Source organism: Arachis duranensis, chromosome 8, assembly GCF_000817695.3.
Source record: "Arachis duranensis cultivar V14167 chromosome 8, aradu.V14167.gnm2.J7QH, whole genome shotgun sequence".
In the NCBI taxonomy this organism is placed as follows: domain Eukaryota; kingdom Viridiplantae; phylum Streptophyta; class Magnoliopsida; order Fabales; family Fabaceae; genus Arachis; species Arachis duranensis.
This window is the reverse complement of record NC_029779.3, coordinates 46,355,007-46,369,865: the sequence shown is the minus strand read 5'-3', so window position 1 is coordinate 46,369,865 and position 14,859 is coordinate 46,355,007. Positions and strand designations below refer to the sequence as shown.

Sequence of the window (14,859 nt, the reverse complement as noted above, 5' to 3'; positions counted from 1 at the left end):
TATCCATCTACATCACCAACATGCCCATGTTATCAGGAAGTAACAAAAATGATCATTCACTGTTTGCTCTATTACTCTACAAGTAAAGAAGTATTATCTCAAAGTTCTCTTAGAGACCGTCTTTTCTCGCAAAACTTTAATGATTTATGGATTAATGGTCGATTGCAACAAAGGAGATGATTAATTTGTTGAAAAATGCTTACCAAAATCCTCAATTATTTGTCATCATTTGCTAGCACTGCTGGAAAGCACATAATCGGTTAGTTTTTGAAGACTGCACTTCGATGTCATCTGCTATTCTTGCAAACTCCATCAAGTTGTTTCGTGAAATCTAGAAAAATTTCCTTCTAATTTGCCGTCCCCATGAAGACAATTCTTAGATTCACTCAATTCACCTTATTATTATTTTTTTTCTCGCTTATTCTTAATTTGACTATACATTGTTAAATGTATATCATCAGACATCAATATACTTTTTGAGAAATCTCTACTTTTTGCTATGCTATCCTGTTTTGGATACTCTTATATTTTATTTTTCACTAATTAATGAAATATAACCTACTATCTTTAGAAAAAACACAATGATTTTTAATTAAATTTTAAACAACATTCATTTTAACCAATTTTATTTTTATTACTTTTATATATATTTAATAATTAAAAAAGTAAATTGATAGATACGTTTTATATAATAATAAAATATATATTTATGTTTTATCATTTTAAACTTTGATATATTTTGGATTTTAAAAATATTTTATTGATACAAAAAATTAGTTATTTCATTCATTTATTTATATTTATTATTTCACGTATTTTGCCGATAAACTAAAAAAATAGGACATCAACAAAATTACATTTATAATAGTCAAATAAATATATTTTTATAATATTATACAATTAAAATTTTCATGAATATTACATAGGATTGCTAGCTGATATTTTTTGGTAGCGTTTGTTTTGAGATATTGGATCAAAATTGGGAGACTAAAATTTAATACTATGTTTTTTGGTTCATAAATTAGTATTAAAATTTTAATTTTAATTACCAAAATTTCAGTATTTTAGTATTTAAAAAAGTGGCGACACAAAAAACTAAATTTTTTTGAGACAAAAACTGAAATTTTAATAACATTTTATACTCAAAATATCTCTATTTCAATTAATTAATTCGAACTTTACCTTTTTGTGTAAATTAAATTAAAACTTTATTTTTATTTTAACAAGTGTAATTATCCGTATCATGCACGTGATAAAATTAAAATGATAATTTTAAGTTGTTTTGTTAAAATTAATTTGAAATATAATAATTTGACTAATAAAAAAGTAATGAGTTATGCATTTGTTTGTTTTTTCTTAATTTAGTGTTAATTGTATTATCTCTAAAATAGTTATTAACCGGTTTTAGTAATCTACTTTTTTCAATAAATTAAACATATATACTAAATGTGACCATAAATAATCTAATAATACCTAAATCCACCAACAAATTGTTATATATGTAAGAATATATCAAAATCAGCTGAAAATGTATAACAAATTATTAGATAATTCTAATGCAGAAAATTCTCCAATAAACAATAAATAATTTAAACCCACTAAATAACAACTCAACACTATCCTTTGATGCCAGCAAAATATATACTTAAAACAATATTATATCAATATTAGTATACAAAATTATATGATTAATGTAATTATAAAATTGTTTATCAAAAGAATAAAATAATATGAATTTTTATGATAATTCTAATATTCTCAAGTTATAAATGTACAATAATAATGCATTAGCGATTAGCACCTAGAATTTGTCAATCTTTTAAATTGACAGTACTAAATTTTAATAAATTAATAAATTTAATTAAGAGATTTCGCTATTACCTTTTCATTATAAGCTCTCAAAAAATTCTCTATATACCACATTCATCGTGCAGTTATCTTCCAAGTGTTCGTGATCTTGCAACAGCACTCGCAGATCTTCTTTACTCGTTACTCTTTAGGGATGACAATACCACCCGAACCCGCGGGTACCCACCCCACCCCTACCCGCACCGGGGCGGGTTTTTAGCAGGGTGGGTTCTTGGGTGGGGCGGGACAGGGTATCTTCGGCATTGCCACCAACAACAGAAATGATTTAAACTACTCCATTCTCTATAACTGTTTAAAGATTTCTGAAATACCACCTCTGCAGTTGCCTCCTTGTTATTAAAAATTCGTCCGTTTCTCTCGAGCCAAACGTTCTAAATAACCGAAAAAAAGCAAATGAGCCACTTATTACGCTCTACCTTCCTGTTAGTAGCACCTATCCAACTCTCAAAGTGTTCTTTCAATGAGCCCGGGACAGTCCACGATCTCCCAAATTCAGTTAGCCATTGACACCACACCTGCCAAGTAAACTCACAACCCAAGAATAAATGATGAATATGTTCAACTTCTTTGTTACACAAGACGCACATGTTGTCACCTTGACTAATAATTCCCAATCTATGGAGTCTTTCTTTAGTATTTACTCTTCCTATCAGAGTAAACCAAATAAATAACTCCACTCGTGGCGGCACCAAACATTTTCATAGTGTTCTTGTGAAACTGTAGCTGGTTATATCCTCCGGGAGGGATTCTGACTGTACTACCTGCACAAAAGAGTTAGTTGAAAATATATCTTCTTTGTCAAACTTCAAAAAAATTATGTCCGGCTTATCATGTGTTAGCTTTATAGGCCTTAAAGTCTCATGCAGCAGATCCACTAAATAGACATGATATTAAATTAGTGTTATTTTCTCAAGTATATATTTTTTAGTATGTTTTGTATATAATATATTTTTTAGTATTCTTTTTTAATACGCTATAATTTATTATTATTATTATTATTATTATTATTATTATTATTATTTATGGTTAATTTTTTGTTTAATTTACTTTACCTAATGGAATCAATAAATCATATTATAAAAAGATAATAATAAATATAATATACAAAAATTATAATTATAAAAATGTATAATGTCAAATAAAAATTTAACAAAAAATAAAAATAATAAATAATAAAAAAAAGAGCTTATATAAAGATAAATAATAAGAAAAGAATGTCCATTCATCTAATAAGAATTTCATAAATAATACAATAACATGTCTATAGGATAAAATTGGTAAAGAAAAAATAGATGTTGAGGGTAAATGGCTAAAAGCCCGTTGGTGAAACGCAGAAGCTAGAAATTGTTGCTTCTGGTAAACGTGGTTTTAAATACAAAATCACTTCTGTGTTTGCCAAACTAAAAATTAGCCAAACAAAAATGTGAAGCTTTCAAGGAGTTTAAACGTGCTTTTTCTTCTCAAACGAGTTTGCCAAACACACCCTTACTACCCACGGATAAAAGTGGAGCGGGTTCTACGCGGGTTATTGTATGGCGGGACGGGTCGGGTAGAGCAAAAACTCCCCTACTGGCCCTATTGCCACTCCTATTATTCTTTCCTTTATTTTCTAAATTTTTTCATTACATAATCTACCATAAATAATACTGTTGATAGAATAGTAGGCCGTTAGGTATGAAAAATAATAAATAGAAAAAGAACTAAATAATTGTTACATTATTACTCCTTATATATATATATATATACACACACTCTCTCTCATTGTACACGGTAATAATTAGCCAATATTTTTAATGGAAATACTTGCTATAATTTAGTAAAAATTATGTCCTTATCTTTTATTAACCTTTATGATTAATTCAATGAAGATACTTGCTCGGTATATATGTTATCTACATTAATTATGTGCCATTATTTTTGGAAAAGAACTAAAAGAAGAGATATATAAATGTATATAATATTATTGCTCTACAAGAAGCAGATATAAATTACTACGTTCTTTTTTATTATATTATACAACTTAAAGTTATAGTATCATGTTATTATTAATTATAGATATTTACTACAATTATATCAAATTTAATTATGACTCTAAATAAATAAAATAGATAACAATCAATATTATTTTTTCTTTTTTATATTCAATATTTATTATAAATATAAAAAATAAAATAACTAATGAAAAAAATATGAGTAAAAAATAAAACATAATAATTAAAATTTAATGTATTAACTAATTAATTTTGTGTCCATATATTATTATTCGCAATTCGATCCAATCATTTTATAAATTGAATTATATCCATAAATTACAAATTAAATATGAATAAATACTATAAATTTTTAGATATAATCCGATTCATAAACAATCAAACACTTTTAACTATGATGGAATTATATATAAGTTTACGTAGTCACAAATTATGTTGTTATTTTAAGATTAAATTATTTTTATAAATTAAATAAATGTAATAATTATCAAAATAAATAATTTAAAAAATATTTACCGAAATAAATACCTCTCTCTTATCTCGTTTACACTGTAAACGAGATAATTTTGCATGTATAAGACAGATGTATGCAACATGTGTTTATACTGTAAACAAGATACGCGCTATATTAATTATGTGGCAATATTTTTAGAAAAGAGCTAAAAGAAGAGATATATAAATATATATATTATTATTGCTACATAGGAAGCAAATATAAATTGCTACGTTCTTTTTTATTATATTATATAACTTAAAGTTATAGTATCATGTTACTATTAATTATAGATACTTGCTACAATTATATCAAATTTAATTATAAATCTAAATAAATAAAATATATAACAATCAATATTATTTTTTTCTTTTTTACATTTAAATTTACTGTAAATATAAAAAATAAAATAACTAATGAATAAAAATTTGAGTAAGAAATAAAACTCCATAATTAAAATAATTGATAATTAGTTTAATAATGCATTGAATATTAATTTGATATAATTATACATCATTCATGAGCTAATTGTAACATAATTAGAGTAAATTCATTTGAAAGAAAAAAAAAATTATGTGTAATCTTCATAAATTACAGTAATTTCTATTAGAATATCATAATTAGAAAACAAAATCAAGAAAATATCAAAGAGGATTAAAAAAAATTAATGTAATTTATTAGGATATTATTCCATAATGAGCGTACTCTTAGTCTATATATTAGTAAGAAAAAATATGAATAATAAAAATAATATTTTTTTAAATAATTCTTCGTTTCTTTCCTAAACTCTTTGAATAATAAAAATAATATTTTCTTAGTCACGAAAAACTTAAATTAAGAAAATTTAAATATGTTACCAATTGTTGAAATTGCATATCTGAGTTTGACACGAATTTAGAAAAACTAAACTTAAATGGAGGGAATTCAATCTCATTATGTGCTCCACTTCAAAGATCTCCGGGCAGACGTAGAAAGCATGGAGGGGATGGAACTTGAACTTGGCCTACAAAACTCTGTGAAAACAATTCATCAATAGAAAATCGAGCTCCTCCTAAGAAAACTAATTTTAGCCACATTATATTAGGTTGGTCATAATATGTGAGTAGATCCAACCATCCTTCGAAAAAATAGAGTTTACTGCCTCTTTTTGGATGCTTACATCCATGTAATTAGAACTCGAATCAGTGAATACAACTTGATAAGGTATTTCATGGATGTAATGCATTGTAAACGATTGCGGCAAAAGACAATCGCACTAGAACATTACACGAAAAGAATAAGTTGGAGTAAGAACAACCATTAAATTATCAAAAAAATAATATAACAAAATGAGTATATAAAAAATACTATACAAAATTATAAATTATGTATATTAATTTAATTTAATTAATAGTTCACATTATGTTATATGTATATATAATGCATTTTTTTATTTTTGTATTGAATATTTTTCGTACAATTAATTATGTATTTTTTTTATCGTGTTGAACATTTCGTGCAATTAATATATAATGCATTATATAATGTATTTTTTCGTACTGAACATATCTAATGAAAAAGTTAAGAATGATAGTACATGTGTTATTATAATTTTAGTATGATATATATATTAACTGATAAAAAAAGTTTGGTTTAACTTTTTCGTGCATCGCACGGAACATGCACTAGTATATATTAGTGTATATGCACGCAGACCAACTTTTTACCAAATATATAAGAAGAAAATGAGCGAGGAATTTCAATCACTTTCATATGTGGTTGCACTGTTCAGTGCAATGTTTTGGATTTACTACGCATTGGTTAAGAAAGATGTTGCTCTTCTTCATATCATCGTTAACAGTTTTGGAATTGTTGTAGAAACTGCTTACCTTGCTATCTTCCTGTTTTTTGCTCCAAAGAAGACTATGGTATGTGTACTTTTTTCATTCTAGCTAGCTTTCTTTACTTTCTTTTATTTATGATTATTCTGTAATTAAATAAATTATTGTTATACTATTTTCAACGATCAAACTTCTTGTGTTGCTGAATGTTGGATTTGGAAGTTGAAACTATGCTATTGGCAATTCTGTACCTATCTAAGGGAGCCAAGCGTCTTGCTATCATTGGATGGATTTGCCTTGTTTTCAACATTAGTATTTTCAGCTTTTCGCTATACCTCTCTTCATCCTGGTATGTAATAACTACTAATAAATAATAACCAAAACAGTATATATAGCGAGTGAGTTTCTAATAATTACTCATCATGATTACAGAGGAAAGTGATAAAGACGAGGAGTGTGGAGTACATGCCATCGTTTTCTTCTTATATATTTGATAAATGGTCGGTTTGCGTACACATACATAAGTATTAATTAATGGTGAGTTCTGTAGTGGATTTATATTTGGTGACTAAGGATGACTAAGGTTGACTTTTGGTTGACCATCCAATAAACTTTAGACATCTGGGTTGTTAGATTAAGTTGGTGAAGGCTTAGTCCGTTAAGTACGGTAACGATTTTTGGTTTACCGCCGGGACTTTTTGGAGATTTTAAGGTCAATAATTGTGGTTATGAAATGGACTGTAGTAGTTAGACACCAAAAATTTATAGGATTTTTGTTTACAATAAAAAAGATGAATCGTTTCCTTTGTTACTATAGGATTTTTGTATACAACTAAAAGGCTCGAATAATATTATTAGTATTATTATCATCATTTTTATTAATGTTATAATTATAATTATTATTATTGTTAGAGAAAATTTCACTCCTCTTCCTTATGAGAAGCTAAAATGACACTTCACTCTCTTCTATTTTATAAATGTACATTCTCCTCCCTTCTAACTCTTAAAAAACCTCTTCTTTAATCCATTTAAAATTTTTTGTGTTAATTAATGTTAACTTTATCCGTTTTTTTAAGAAAAAATAAATTATTTTTGAAAAAATATCCATTAACAAAAATTTTATTTTTTATCATTAAATTTTTCTTACCAAAATACCCTTTAATAAATTATTCTTTTATTGATTAAATTGTATCTTTTTACCAAAATATTTTCAAAAAATTTAATAATTAAATTATTCTTTTTAAGATACTTACCCTTCAATAAGTTTTTAATTAATAAATTGTGATTTTACTAAAATTTTTGTTAACAATTAGTTTTATATTTACTATTAATTTTTTGATATCAATATATATTATTTTAACATTAAATAAAAAAATCTTACCACTGTTAATATGTATAATAATTAATATATATTGATATTGAAAAATAATTTTACTAAATTTTTTTATTTAATGTTAAAATAATATATATATATATATATCAAAAAATTATTTTGCTAATGGATATTTTTTAAAAAAATATTTTTTTTCTTAAAAAATAGATAAAGTTAATATTAGTTAACACAAAAAAGTTTAAAATGGATTAAAGAGGAGGTTTTTTAAAAGTTAGAAGGGAGGGGAATGTACATTTATAAAATAGAGGAAAGGGGAGTGTCATTTTAGCATCTCGTAGGAGAGAAAATGGAATTTTCTCTTATTGTTACTATGATTATTATTATTAAAACTTAACAATTAAAATGTGTCACATGATTATTCTTTGTTAAAGAATGGAGAACATATTTTTTGTTTTTTAAATTTAATAAATTTCGTTGTTCCGTCGTCTCATTTACCTAACAATTTAGTATAGATATATTTATATGAAAGAACTCTTTTTTGTATAAATTTTTTTGACTATTTTTTGTTATCGAATGACATTAATTTAATTTAAATCATTCATATTAATTTCGTATCCTCCTGATAATTTAGAAAAAATATGAATTATTTTATATGAATTATCAGGAGGATACGAAATTAATATGAATTATTTAATTTAAATTCATGTCATTCGATAACAAAAAATAGTAAAAAAAATTATACGAAAAAGAGTTCTTTCATATAAATAAATCTATACTAAATTATTAGGTAAATGAGACGATGGAACAACGGAATTTATTAAATTCAAAAAATAAAAAATATGTTATCTATTCTTTAACGAAAAAATAATCATGTGACATATTTTAATTGTTAAGTTTTAATAATAATAATTATAATAACAATAATTATAATTATAATTATAACATTAATAAAAGTGATGATAATAATACTAATAATATTATTCGAGCCTTTTAGTTGTATACAAAAATTCTACAATAACGGGGCCAACGATCCATCTTTTTAGTTGTATACAAAAATTCTATAAATTTTTGGTGTCCAACTACTACAGTCCATTTCATAACTACAATTATTGACCATGAAATCTCCAAAAAGCCCCAGCGGTAAACAAAAATCCGTTACCGTGCTTAACGGACTAAGCCTTCACCAACTTAATCCAACAACCCAAATGTCTAAAGCTTATTGGATGGTCAACCAAAAGTCAGCTTTAGTCATCCTTAGCCACCAAAATATAAATCCACCACAAGACTTCCGTGCATCGCACGGGACATGCACTAGTATATATTAATTAATCCTTGTGTATATGTACGCAGACCAACTTTTTACCGAATATATAAGAAGAAAACGAGCGAGGAATTTCAATCACTTCCATATGTGGTTGCACTGTTAAGTGCAATGCTTTGGATTTACTACGCATTGGTTAAGAAAAATGCTGCTCTTCTTCATATCACCGTTAACAGCTTTGGAATTGTTGTAGAAACTGCTTACCTTGCTAGCTTCCTTTTTTTAGGCTAGGGTATGTGTACTTTTTTCATTCTAGTTAGCTTTCTTTACTTTCTTTTATTTATGATTATTCTGTAATTAAATAAATTATTGTTATACTGTTTTCAACGATCAAACTTCTCGTGTTGCTGAATGTTGGATTTGGAATTTGGAACTATGCTATTGGCAACTTTGTACCTATCTAAGAAAGCCAAGCGTCTTGCTATCATTGGATGGATTTGCCTCGTTTTCAACATTAGTGTTTTCGCCATTTCGCTATGCCTCTCTTCATCATGGTATGTAATAACTACTAATAAATAATAACCAAAACAGTATATATAGCGAGTGAGTTTCTAATAATTACTCATCATGATTGCAGAGGAAAGTGATAAAGACGAGGAGTGTGGAGTACATGCCATCGTTTTCTTCTTATATATTTGGTAAATGGTCGGTTTGCGTACACATACATAAGTATTAATTAATGGTGAGTTCTGTAGTGGATTTATATTTGGTGACTAAGGGTGACTAAGGCTAACTTTTGGTTGACCATCCAATAAACTTTAGACAACTGGGTTGTTAGATTAAGTTGGTGAAGGCTTAGTCCGTTAAGCACGGTAACGATTTTTTGTTTACTGTCGAGACTTTTTGGAGATTTTAAGGTCAATAATTGTGGTTATGAAATGGACTGTAGTAGTTGGACACCAAAAATGTATAGGATTTTTGTTTATAATAAAAAAGATGAATCGTTTCCTTCGTTACTATAGGATTTTTGTATACAACTAAAAGGCTCGAATAATATTATTAGTATTATTATCATCATTTTTATTAATGTTATAATTATAATTATTATTATTGTTAGAGAAAATTTCACTCCTCTTCCTTATGAGAACCTCCCTTACGAGATGCTAAAATGACATTTCACTCTCTTCTATTTTATAAATGTACATTCTCCTCCCTTCTAACTTTTAAAAAACCTCTTCTTTAATCCATTTAAAATTTTTTGTGTTAATTAATGTTAACTTTATCCGTTTTTAAGAAAAAATAAATTATTTTTTGAAAAAATATCCATTAACAAAAATTTTATTTTCTATCATTAAATTTTTCTTACCAAAATACCCTTTAATAAATTATTCTTTTATTGATTAAATTGTATCTTTTTACCAAAATATTTTCAAAAAATTTAATAATTAAATTATTCTTTTTAAGATACTTACCCTTCAATAAGTTTTTTACGATACTTACCCTTCAATAATTTTTAATTATTAAATTTTGATTTTACTAAAAATTTTTTTAACAATTATTTTTATATTTACTATTAATTTTTTGATATCAATATATATTATTTTAACATTAAATAAAAAATCTTACCACTGTTAATATGTATAATAATTAATATATATTGATATTGAAAAATAATTTTACTAAAATTTTTTATTTAATGTTAAAATAATATATAGATATCGAAAAATTAATAGTAAAATATAAACAAATTGTTAACAAAAATTTTGGTAAAATTATTAAAGGGTATTTAAAAAAATAACATAATTATTAATTTTTTTAAAAATACAATTTAATCAATAAAAAAATAATTTATTAAAGAATATTTTATTAAGCAAAATTTAATAATAAAAAATAAAATTTTTGCTAATGAATATTTTTTTAAAAAATAATTTTTTCTTAAAAAATGGATAAAGTTAACATTAGTTAACACAAAAAAGTTTAAAATGGATTAAAGAGGAGATTTTTAAAAGTTAGAAGGGAGGGGAATGTACATTTATAAAATAGAGGAAATGAGAGTGTCATTTTAGCATCTCGCAGGAGAGGAAATGGAATTTTCTCTTATTGTTACTTTGATTATTATTATTAAAACTTAACAATTAAAATATGTCACATGATTATTCTTTGTTAAAGAATGGATAACATATTTTTTGTTTTTTGAATTTAATAAATTCCGTTGTTCCGTCGTCTCATTTACCTAACAATTTAGTATAGATTTATTTATATGAAAGAACTCTTTTTTGTATAAATTTTTTTGACTGTTTTTTGTTATCGAATGACATGAATTTGATTTAAATAATTCATATTAATTTTGTATCCTCTTGATAATTTAGAAAAAAATATGAATTATTTTATATGAATTATCAGGAGGATACGAAATTAATATGAATTATTTAATTTAAATTCAAGAGTCAGAGACAGAATTTCGAGGGATCGTTAAAGACATAACTGAAGTATTGTGGATAATAAAATTGATGACTGATATTGGTTTCCGCCATAATTGCCAAGCCAGTTGAAATAGGACAACAAAGCAGCAATTCAGCATTTCAAAGAATCCGTACAATATTATTCCAAGACAAGCCCTTGCTAAAATTACGTTCTAACCAAGTTGAATATTGGTGATCCCACTACTCACCTTGAGGGAGTATTGGAATATCATAATTAGGGAACAAAATCAGAAAAATATCAAAGAGGATTAGAAAAAAATCAATAAATTTATTATGATATTATTCCATAACGAGCATACTCTTAGTGTACTTTTGGTATATATATTGGTAAGAACCTTGGATTCACAGATGAAAAAATATGAATAATAAAAATAATATTTTTTTAAATAATTCTTCATTTCTTTCTTAAACTCTTTATACCATGGTAACACTCATATTTTTTCATATGTGATTACAAGGTTTTTACCAATATATAGATCAAAAGAATGCTAAGAGTATGCTCGTTATAGAATAATATCCTAATAAATTACATTGATTTTTTTCTAATCCTCTTTCATATTTTTCTGATTTTGTTCCCTAATTATTATATTCTAATAATTTCTTTATTTATGTATACGTATATATTAATTTTGTTAAATAATTCTAAATATTTCCTTATTTATACATACATATATATTAATTATACATAAAAATATTTAAATCACATATATTAAATATTTTTTATTATATATATATATATATTATTTCACAATGCGGGCAATAAGCTTTTATATTTGATATCCATATATAGTCTCCTATCACAGCTCATTCATACGCAAATTGTATACAATTTTTTTAATAGAGCAATTTTAGTATTTCATTTTATTTTCTTTCACGTACATTTTCTTTTTCCTTTATGTAGTGATATTCTAATTTTTTTTCTTTTTTGTTTTAAGTACACTTTTATTAAGTATTACATTACTAATCTAAAATACAAAAAGAGAAAAAATGTGATACATATATCAAAAAAAAAGAACTTAAATATCAGAAAAAAGAAATCTTATATTATACTAATCTTAAAATTGTTGATTTGTCTAGCATTAACTTCAGAAAAGAAGTTTAGGAATATTTTTGAATTACAATGTATGTCCCTTCCATCTACTCTAAATGGTTTTTGGAATTCCCCATTCATTGGTACTTTTAAGATTAATTGTGATGCTAGTTATTTTGGTTCGTGTGATAGTGTTGGTTTTGCTTGTGTTATTAGATATTGTAATGGGAGCTGGCAAAGGGGGTATTTGGGAATGATTGAGAGTAATAGTATTCTTTAAGGAGAATTGTTTGCTATGGAGAGGATATCTCTTAGCTTGGGATATGGGTCAACGAGATGTTATTTGCGAGACGAATTGTGTGGAAGCATTTAATCTTGTTACTCAAGATGGTTTTGGATTTATTGATCCATTGGTGCTTAAAATAAGAGATATCATGCATTGGAATTGGCGCGTTGACTTTCGTTTGATTATGTGAGATGCAAACACGGTGGTAGATACTATGGCAAAGATGGCGATGAAGTTACAACTTTCGCATGTGGAGCTTCTTTCACCTTGGGAGGAGTTTAAGAGTAGTCTTAAACGGGACTGTCCTTCTATTTAAGCAGTTCCTTATTTTGTTTGTTTTGATTTTCTTTGTTTAATCTATTTCATTCACAAAAAAAATATTTAAAAATAACATATCCAATAAAAATAGTCGTAATATATAAATTGAGGCAACAATTTAAATTTAAATTAACGTAAAATGAATTTAATTAAATACCAATATTAGAACTAAATTTCTTAAATAATATTTAATTTATTTTAGTCCTTAGACATGTATAGATTATAGTCATTCTCATAACGACAACCAACTGAAACATCATAAGTTTGGACATTTAGAATTCGTGTAAATTCAGACCATCATCTTGTTAAATAAGCTTCATTATTCGCTATCCATGCAATACGACAAGGTATAGAATTGCCACACCGAGAAACTAAACTGAACCTTATTTCCTTCAATGACAATGCATTGATGCAAAAAAAGGTCGGTAATTTTTGAAAAAAAATCACAATATGTTATAAAATTATTTTAATAACGAAAAACTTAAAATAAGAAAATTTAAATATATTACCAATCGTTGAAATTGCATATCAGAGTTTGACACGAATTTAGAAAAACTAAACTTAAATTGAGGGAATTCAATCTCATTATGTGCTTCACTTCAAAGATCTCCGGGTAGACGTAGAAAGCATGGAGGGGATGGAACTTGAACTTGGCCTACAAAACTCTGTGAAAATAATTCCTCAATAAAAAATCGAGCTCCTCCCAAGAAAACTAATTTTACCCACATTATATTAGATTGGTCATAACATGTGAGTAGATCCAACCATCCTTCGGTAAGATAGAGTTTACTGCCTCATTTTTGGATGCTTACATCCATGTAATTAGAACTCGAATCAGTGAATACAACTCGATGAGGTATTTCATGGATATGATGCATTGTAAACGATTGCGGCAAAAGACAATCGCACTGGAATATTAGACGAAAAGAATAAGTTGGAGTAAATACAACCATTAAATTATCAAAAAATAATATAATAAAATGAGTATATAAAAAATACTATACAAAATTATAAATTGTGTATATTAATTTAATTTAATTAATAGTTCACATGATGTTATATCCATATATAATGTATTTTTTATTTTCATATTGAACATTTTTCGTGCAATTAATATATAATGCAATATATAATGTATTTTTTCATATATAATGTATTTTTTCGTACTAAACATGTCTAATGAAAAAATTAAGAATGATAGTACATGTGTTATTGTATTCCATATGTGGTTGCACTATTCAGTGCAATGCTTTGGATTTACTATGCATTGGTTAAGAAAGATGCTGCTCTTCTTCATATCACCGTTAACAACTTTGGAATTATTGTAGAAACTGCTTACCTTGCTATCTTCCTATTTTATGCCCCAAAGAAGGCTAGGGTACGTGTACTTTTTTTCATTTTAGCTACCTTTCTTTACTTTCTTTGATTTATGATTATTCTGTAATTAAATAAATTATTGTTATACAGTTTTCAACGATCAAGCTTCTCGTGTTGCTGAATATTGGGTTTGGAACTATGTTGTTGGCAACTCTGTACTTATTTAAGAGAGCCAAGCGTCTTGCTATCATTGGATAGATTTACCTCGTTTTTAACATTAGTGTTTTCGGTTTTTCGCAATGCCTCTTTTCATCATGGTATGTAATAACTACTAATAAGTAATAACCAAAATAGTTATATAGTGAGTGAGTTTCTAATAATTACTCATCATGATTGCAGAGAAAAGTGATAAAGACGAGAAACGCATAATACATGCCATCGTTTTCTTCTTATATATTAGGTAAAAGGTCGGTTAGAGTACACATACATAAGTATTAATTAATGGTGAGTTCTGTAGTGGATTTATATTTGGTGACTAAGGATGACTAAGGTTGACTTTTGGTTGACCATCCAATAAACTTTAGACATCTGGGTTGTTAGATTAAGTTGGTGAAGGCTTAGTCCGTTAAGTACGGTAACGATTTTTGGTTTACCGCCG

General features: G+C 26.0%; 1 pseudogene; it reads left to right on the top strand.

The window, feature by feature from the left end:
* Positions 1-5,919: 5,919 nt before the first annotated feature.
* Positions 5,920-14,459, top strand: LOC107463159 (bidirectional sugar transporter SWEET13-like; annotated as a pseudogene).
* The last annotated feature ends 400 nt before the right edge of the window (positions 14,460-14,859 follow it).